Raw genomic sequence first — 9217 nt, forward strand, 5'->3', positions numbered from 1 at the left:
CTAGCATGTCTCCTTCACTAAACTAAAAATCTTTGCGATTTTTCATCATGTTCCATGTGTGAAAGCAGAGGGTCCTCTGAATGCAGGGACAGCAGTTGTGATTGGCTCTTACAGGGCCAGTAAGAGCATACGGTAGATAGAGGGGAAAGCCTCTTTCTGGTTTCTTCTTCCTTACCTCCAACAACCAGATAAAAACTTGCCCTGGTGCCTGGATGGGGAATGTCCAGAAAATTCTCCCTCCCAGCTCTGTATATGATCAAAGAATTCTTGTAGACTGGAGAGAGAAGATTTTTGTGTATCTGGAAATTTTTGCAGGAGGCAAGCTTTCCTTCAGTAAAATTGGATTTAAAAATGAGAGGCTAAAATATTGCTGCTTTAACTGTGTATCTAAGTTATTTTTATGGCCTCCATCAACTGTAGTACCTCAGCACCTCACAGTCCTTAATGTATTTATCCCAACAACATCCCTCTGAGGTAGGGAACTGATATTATCCCCATTTTACAAATGCTAATTGCAGCACAGGGAGGCTAAGTAACTTGCCCTAGGTTGTACAAGAAGTCTGTAGCAGAGTATTGAACCCCATGTTTCCTAAGTTCCTGGCTGGGGCCCTAACCACTGGACCAGGGTTCGGCAACCTTTGGTGGCACACGGCCCATCAGGGAAATCCGCTGGTGGACCCGGCCGGTTTGTTTAACTGCTGTGTCTGCAGGTTTGGCCAATCGCAGCTCCCACTGGCTGCGGTTTGCCATTCCAGGCCAATGGAGGTTGTGGGAAGCGGCGTGAGCCGAGGGATGTGCTGGCCACTGCTTCCCGCAGCCCCCATTGGCCTGGAACGGCGAACCACGGCCAGTTGGACCTGTGATCGGCCGAACCTGCGGACACTGCGGGTAAACAAACTGGCCCGGCCCGCTAGTGGATTTCCCTGGTGGGCCGCGTGCCAAAAGTTGCCGATCCCTGCACTAGACCATGCACTCTATCTTCTAGCATATACCAATCATAGACTATACCTTAATGTAAAGGACCACATTTTCAGGGCAGACTTCTGAAATGTAGGGTTTTGTGCAGAAAAACAGATATGCATGATGCTTTTAAGGTGTATTTTATAGGCCTCCTTTAAAAATCTGGCTGTAATAGCATGCAGATTATAGCAACATTCAGTACAATAGAGTGAATCTATCATGAAGTAGAGTTGTCTAGGACTGTCTTGTGCATTTTTGAGCAGCTCCTGCTTCTGGCAGACTCTCCTTGTCATGATGACTGAAATGTATTTGATGGTGAACTGCCAGACTTCATGTTTTCTTCAGTTGGAATTTTTAGGGATGCAGATTAAGACTGCAATATAGTGAACTACTGTGTACTGCCTGTCTGAGAAGCTCTCTAAGTTATTTATTTCAATTTGCTATTTTATTGGAACAAACCTTTTCCATGCAGAGAAATGGTATTTAGCAAGCTTTCTTTTTATTCAGCTACTACCAGACACCCTTAAAGGAGTGAACATTTGATGTGATTCTTTTCAAAATCTATTTAGTAAATGAAGCCAGTTGATCCTGTTTCCCAAGACATTGAGTTCATCTGGGCCATACATAGCCTCCTGCGTACTCATTTTGACTTTACACCTGTTTTACACTTCCTAATTTACACCGGTGTAAACGAGTCTAGATTCAGGCCGCAATTAGCTCCTTAAGAAACACTCTCTTAATAACACCCCATTAATTAGCCACACCATAACCATTCAATTATTAACGGAAGCTACCTACATTTGGTAGCCACAAAAGGTAAAAACTCACAAAAAAAAAAAAAAGAAATACCTCATCCATTTGACAAGTACAAATACCTTTTAAGAATCATTCCCTACACGCATTCCAAATAAAGTTAATTTCTTAATAACGTCTCCCTTGCAGCCAGGTTGGCCATCATCTATTCTCATCATTTTAGGGGGCTGTTAGCAAGTGATTGTCTGCCTCGTCAGAGGGTTTGGTGTGTGCTAGTCGGAGATATACAATAATGCAGTAGAATATCATGAGCAGCAGTTGTAGCAAGGAAGCTGAGATTACCTTTGTTCTATTGTGCTGACACAGAAGCTCCCTTCATTTTGAAACCTCCCAAAGCTGGGGGGGAGGGGGAAGGATAATTTTCTCTAATAGAAGCTGCAGTTTGTAAATGAAGATATGCCATATATATGGATTTTATATGTTAATTCTGGTTTGGTTTAAATGACAATGAAAGTATCATTTAAGTACTGGTTACGTCTACATAGTCTGCATCTAGAGATGTTAGATTAGTGTTTGTACAGTCTTTCCCCTGCACTTTGTGTAGGGTCCATGTTAAAATGCAGAAAAATCAGATACCACTGTATTATAGAGAAACACATCATCACTCCACTGATGTTAGATACAGTACCATAAGACATTTGTTGTATTTTCCCCACTTCTCAGGATAGAAAATACACACTTGCATATGAATAAACACAGATGTGCCATTGTTAGAAAATATTCCAGAAGTGTACATCACAGTCACATCCCTTTGATCAGAATATTGTACCCACTTGAAAGTCTTTGCCAGGCAAACGCCCCATCCCAGCCAGTGCTGCCAAAACAGCTGAGATGATACACATACAAATAAATCATTGTAAGGATGGACCATCTGTGATATGTATCCCAGTGTTGTGCAGGAACGGAAATGGCAACATGTGAAGTCCCAGCTGGGGTTTCAGTATTTTTCACATGATAAAGTGACTTAAGGAGCCACAGTCTCTAATACAACTAAAGCGAACTAGTGATTAAGACATCACACGCTATAATCTTGGTGATTAAAACCAATATCTGACAAAAATATTCAATAGACACAGTGGGACCCATTGAGAGTGAGGTGGAATGAAAGCCCTGAATGGCTTGAATGTATTCCAAAGGAACCTTCATCCTATTTTTAGCAAAGCTTCCCTTCACTCAGGGTGCGGCTGCACTGCAGCTGGCAGTGAGCCTCCTAGCCTGGGTAGACAAATTCAAGCTAAAAGAAGAACAGGAGTACTTGTGGCACCTTAGAGACTAACAAATTTATTAGAGCATAAGCTTTCGTGGACTATAGCCCACTTCTTCAGCTGCTACTCTGAAATTCAAGCTAGCTTCACTTGAGTTAACATTGCTAAAAATAACAGTGTTAGCACTGTGGCAAAGATGGCGGCTGAGACCAGCAAACCTAGCATGAATCTGTGGGCCCGGGCTGGGTGGCACTCTTCCAGATGAGGTGTAGACATACTCTTACAGGGCCAAATCTAATTCCAAGCTTTATTTTTCCAAAGAACATGGGGAATTAGCAGCTTCTCTTGCTGCTGTGCCTTCACCATGCAGGGGCATGAAGGGAAATGGTCAGTAGATCTTCCGCATGCTGATCCACCATCCTAATCCCTGCTCATCTCCTGTCCTGCGTCTGGACCTCTGTGGAGCTGTACTTAAAGCACAGTCAGTGGTAATCCCTTACAAACCCCACCCAAATCCTGCTACCCCTGTGCAGTGGAACCCTACCAGTTTGACAATGTGAAGGGCCTCTGAAAATGAGGGGACAGAATATGTGACTTGTTTCTTGGGACAGAGAGAGTGACTCTATAACCAGTGGTTAGGGCATTCATGTAGGAGGTGGGCAACTCAGGTTCCCATCCCTCTCTCCAAAGACTATTTAAATTTAACTGTTTAATTATACTCCAGAATGGCTTCAGAGGGAGAGATTGAGGCCTGGTCTACACTGGGGGGTGGGGGGATCGATTTAAGTTACCCAACTTCAGCTACGTGAATAACGTAGCTGAAATCGACGTACTTAGACCTACTCACCACTGTGTCTTCACTGCAGTGAGTCGACTGCTGCTACTCCCCCGTCGACTCTGCCTGCGCCTCTCGTGGCAGTGGAGTACAGGAGTCGACGGGAGAGTGCTCAAGGATTGACGCGATAAATCGACCCCCGCTGGATCGATTGCTGCCCGCCAATCCAGTGGCTAGTGTAGACATACCTTGAGAGACATATAGTCTAGTGGTTAGGGCACTCTCCTGGGAGGTGGGAGACTGAATCCCTGCTCCACATCAGACAGAGGGGGGATATGAAGCCAGGTCTCCCACAGCCTGGGTGAGTGCTCTAACCACTTGACTATTGGATAAAAGGGTTGTACCTCTCCCCTCCTTGGTTTTCTATGAAAAACACTCACCTGGCTTATGCGTCTAACTTCAGGAGAAGGTTCACTCTATTAATCCCAAATGGAGGGAGGCACCGAACTGTTGGCTAGCTTAGACAGTTACCCGCTCAGTGGGCTGGCTTTTATGAGTCCCATTTATAGGCACCTACTCTCCATGTGTATTGTATAGGGGGCTTGGGCATATAACTCAGGTTTGGGAGGTGGCATTCGGTGGCAGGGCACCTAAAAGTTGTGAATCCCACCCATAGTATAAGCTTGATTTTCATTGTTCATTTTTAGACTTTTATTGGAAAGAAAACTACAGAAGGCTATTTAGACTGTGTGGTGACGACACAGGAAAGGAAACAGAACGCCAGGTTTGTTGGTAGCCAGAGAGCTTCAAAAGCCTCTTGCAAAAAGCCTCCCAGGAAAACTTTCCTGGGGTTTTTATTTCTCTCCTTACTTTGTTTACAACTCTTCTTAGTGGTTACATTCTTGCGCATAGAAAAGCCAGGCAGTATACATGCACATAAGATAACGAACCCATCTCTTGAGCGCGTGAACACCAGCTGCGAGGGTACAATCAAATCAGCCAAATAAGTTTCCCAAACACAAACGCTGGATTGAAGGTCACTCCTGCCTCGTAGCCATGGGAGCAGTTTGCCGCGCCTGTGGGCTAGCGATTCGGGAGCTATGCATCCCTACATCCCCCCCTGTTTTATTATATATGCGGTGTTTAAACAAAGCACCTTCGCAGGGTAGCATACACAATGTCACTAGATTGGGTAAACATTAAACAAAGCAGCAAAGTAAAACATCAAACATCAAAACTAAGACCCCATACTATAAAAGGGTCTTCATCCACTCTAAGAGTAGCTATGACTAGATATAATCCCACCAAGGAGGAAAAACGTCCTAGCGGATAACTTAAACATAACATTTCAGCATATCAATTTGCTATTGCATGCGATTACTATTATCAGTAAGCTTAAAACAACACATTTCTTTTACTGTCTCACACCCCAGATGTTGCTGGGTGGTTTGCAGACAGGAACAAGGCATGTACTTAACAGACCTTGCATTTTCGGGGCAACGGCCAGGCAGAAATCAGATTGATTCAATACTTGTGCCAGGTGGACCCAAATGTCTTGTAATGTGGTGTCATTAACATACACACAGCTGTCATTAACTTGAAAAAGTAAGTGTCCTGTCAGGTGTAATCTCAGGAGCACTGACTAAAATTAACTGGGCATACTAGGTAGTTTAATTTCCCAGATGTTTTGGTGAATTACCCAATCCCACATGCATCCTCCCCATGGACCCGGCAGGATTCGGTATGTGGGAGGCCACACCCCCTCAACCGGTCCATATGCTTGGAAGGAGCATTGAGAACGTTTGCACTTTTACCCAGAAAGTCTCTAAGTATGTCTCCATGGCCGCAGATCAGATGGTACTCCTGATGTGTCTGTAAGGGCAGTGGGCCAAGCCTGAACATGCTAGATCCCACTGCAATGCCTTCCCAGCCTCAGTGATATTCAATACCATCTTTGTCAGCAACTTTTGGGTCATTGTCTGTATTTTGATGTGTTACAGGGGTAATAGTGTAGTAGAGAAGATGGCAGGGGCAATGGCAACAAGGTGCCTTTGGTACTTATCATTTAAAATCCAATTAGGGAAGGCAATACATACTGAAGGACTTATTCAAAACACAGGGCGCAGCCTGTAGAATAAACCCCAAAATCCAATCAATACCACGTTCCCAAGAATGGGTTCCATAAGTTTCTTCCTGCCAGTGTATAATTTTTTGTTTCTTCACCAGGGTCAGTTCTTAATGTCTCTTGTAGTCAGGAATTCCTGGACTTTGTGGTTTCAATGAAGCAAGTGTTCCTTCTTCTCTTTTCCTGAAACAGTCATGGTTCAGCATCATACAGGGGAGAGGTTACTAGCACATCACCCTGTAATGGTTTTGTGTCTTTTAGAAAAATTCAAAGCAACAGTAGGTCTGTCAGTGGACAAGGGAGAGGTTACTAGCACTTCACCTTGTCTTTTTTCCTTTTTCCTGCTGTCCAGACGGCACAGCAGAACTAGAAGGAGAAATAGGCTTATCATTAGTCAAAAGGTCCTCCCGAGGTGGAGGGGTCTTTTTACAGTGAGAAGCATGGGTCCAGGCAGGTAGTCCTTGGCACTTCACAGCAGTGTTGGTGGTTAACAGCACTTGGAAAGGGCCTTTCCAGCATGGAGCCAAAGCAGTCTTTCGTTGATGGACTTTACATAGACTCAGTCTCCTGGTTTTAATGAATGGCAGGGGTGCTAGGGTCTTTGGGTAGCACTTCTCTACCTGTGAGAAAAGAAACCTAACACATTTCATTAATGCCTGGCAGTGTTTTGCAAATCTTATAGTTGCTCGGGCACATTTAAGCCCCCCCCTTGTCTTGGGGGTCAGCCAAGTTTTGGCTGTGGCCTTGGATGAGCCTGCAAGCTGTATTTTCCTCTCAGTTAACTTATTCTGTGCTTTTTCCTCTTCTCCCTTTCTCGGCTTCTTTTAACCTACAAAGGAAACCTTCACTCTTCCAGTAAAATAACTTTATTACAGAGCTTTGGAGCAACAAACCGGGACAAGTACACCCACTTTTGAGGAGTGCACTCGGTACAACCTCAGGTGTCTAATTGCTTTCCTCCCTCCCCAGCCCTCTGGCTAGAAATCTGAGGTAGCCAGAAGGATCCCATGGGCAATATGGGGAGTGGGTTAACCCTCCATGTCCTTGCTTCCAAAGACTGTTGGTATGCAATTCTTAACAACAATTTTTGCCATAAAACACAAAAATAATCCCTATTGTGCCAGTAAATGCATGGTACATTGAATGCTGTTCAGCTGGCAACCGTTTTCTCTGATGATCTGAAAGACAAAAGAACAGAAGTCTACCCCTTCTGGGCAGTCAGTCATTGCTTAAAATGTTTCCTTGTATTTGTTCATAGGCAGCCCATATTTCAGTGGCTTCTACCTTATTAGTTAGAAACTTGCATTAATACAAATGCTTTCTGGCTTGCTTCCAAATCCAAAGCTATCTACAGCTTAAAGATTTTTACTTAAAAGGGACACAATTAACTTTCCCAGTCTTTTGATTGCCTTTTACTTCTAACTCCTGCTTTCAAACACACAGTGATCTGAACAAGACAACACAACCTATATTGGTAGGTTTGCATTTCCTTTACCTCTGCTACAATATACACTGCACATATTCTGGGGAAAAGCGGCCACTACGCAACCCATACGGGCTCATCAGTGAGCCAACGGAGGGGGAGGGCCATACGCCTAATCATCAATATGGATGGTGGCAGTTAAAGCAGTTCCCCTGAGGCTTCTGCCCCTTGTGCAGGGCAGCTGCCAGCAGGGCCATCTGATGGGTTTGAGTGCCTACATCAGTACACGCCTGCAGCAACTCCGCCAGGGTCGAAGGACTTAGAGAACTCGCTTGCAGCGGGGACCCTGTGAAACGCGCGACGGGCACACTGGCCAATGATGGGAAAAGCTACCTGGGGCGTGCCCACTGCCTGCTCGGGGATGCCCGAAAACTGCCCTGTGCCATATAACTGCTCAGCAAGATAAGCCCCCCCACCTTGTGCTGCTGCTGCAAGCGCCTCTCGCTGGTACTCGCTGTCCCACACAACGTATTGCGCGGGAGACAGCACCATGCGACACATGTCTTTCCAATCTTGGGGGAGCAAGTGATAACCGTTAGACACACCTTTCAAGATCCCCCGGAGCTCGTGCAGAACCGAGTAGGGGAGAGCCTCCCAGTCCACTACCCGCCCCCCGTTTCCATTATTTCGCTTAGAGACGGGGAACGCCTCAAACCCACACTTGGATTCCTTGTCGGTCAAGAGACCGGCCTTGCGCACCGGCTGCACCGCCGCGGCGACAGCGCCCCCCTGCCCGACCGGTAGGCATGGGGGTGCCGCCACGGGCGGCGGCGCAGGGGGGGTCAGCTGCGGGCAGGAGGGGGGTGGCCCATCACCTGGGGGCAAAGGAGAAACCGGCTTAAGGCCGTCAGGGCCGAACCCCTCCAGCGCCTCCTTACAACGCTGCCAGAGCAGCAGGTGCTGAACTGGGGCACGGGGTTCACTATACAAGGTGATCCCAATCCGTATCCAATCAGAAAGCTGTAATGACCCGCAGTCCGGATACCAGGGGCACTGGCGATCTATTTCCCTTAGGAGGTCCTCAATATGAGTGACCGAGACAACGACACATGATCGCTGCCTTATAATCTTTTGTAACTCTCTTGCGTGCTCCTTCTGGGCACTGGAAAGTTTCCCCCCCATACTCACGAATAAGGGGCGGCAAACAGCCGCGGGCGCGCTCGGCGTATCCAGCCGGTGAGTAGAGGGGTATCACGTCGGGGTCACCAGCTGTGGTGACGACACAGGAAAGGAAACAGAACGCCAGGTTTGTTGGTAGCCAGAGAGCTTCAAAAGCCTCTTGCAAAAAGCCTCCCAGGAAAACTTTCCTGGGGTTTTTATTTCTCTCCTTACTTTGTTTACAACTCTTCTTAGTGGTTACATTCTTGCGCATAGAAAAGCCAGGCAGTATACATGCACATAAGATAACGAACCCATCTCTTGAGCGCGTGAACACCAGCTGCGAGGGTACAATCAAATCAGCCAAATAAGTTTCCCAAACACAAACGCTGGATTGAAGGTCACTCCTGCCTCGTAGCCATGGGAGCAGTTTGCCGCGCCTGTGGGCTAGCGATTCGGGAGCTATGCATCCCTACAAGACTGCAGTCTGTCTAATCACCTGAAGAGTAATTACTTTAATTAAGAAATTATTACTGATCTCCGGACAAGCTACTCAAATCAGTGCAGAATAATAGATACATTAATTTGACAATAGAATGACACTATTTGCTTAGACAAGTGCATCAAGCCTTCTTAAAAGAATTGCTTTTGATTATTTTTGTTATTTCAAAGACCCACAAATAAACAAAAAAGTATTTACAGTTTAAGGACCCAGTCCTGCAACACTTATGTGAGTCAGTAGGACCAGCACCACTGGA

At 46.0% G+C, this 9217-nt stretch overlaps 1 long non-coding RNA gene across 1 annotated transcript; it reads right to left on the minus strand.

The window, feature by feature from the left end:
* Positions 1–4538: 4538 nt before the first annotated feature.
* On the minus strand, positions 4539–8932 carry LOC135977130 (uncharacterized). The gene is made up of 2 exons (XR_010594479.1): positions 8490–8932; positions 4539–6498 (listed from the first exon to the last, which is right to left on the minus strand). It is a non-coding gene; the product is annotated as an uncharacterized LOC135977130 (long non-coding RNA).
* Positions 8933–9217: the final 285 nt, after the last annotated feature.

This window comes from Chrysemys picta, chromosome 1 (genome assembly GCF_011386835.1).
Source record: "Chrysemys picta bellii isolate R12L10 chromosome 1, ASM1138683v2, whole genome shotgun sequence".
Taxonomy (NCBI): domain Eukaryota; kingdom Metazoa; phylum Chordata; order Testudines; family Emydidae; genus Chrysemys; species Chrysemys picta.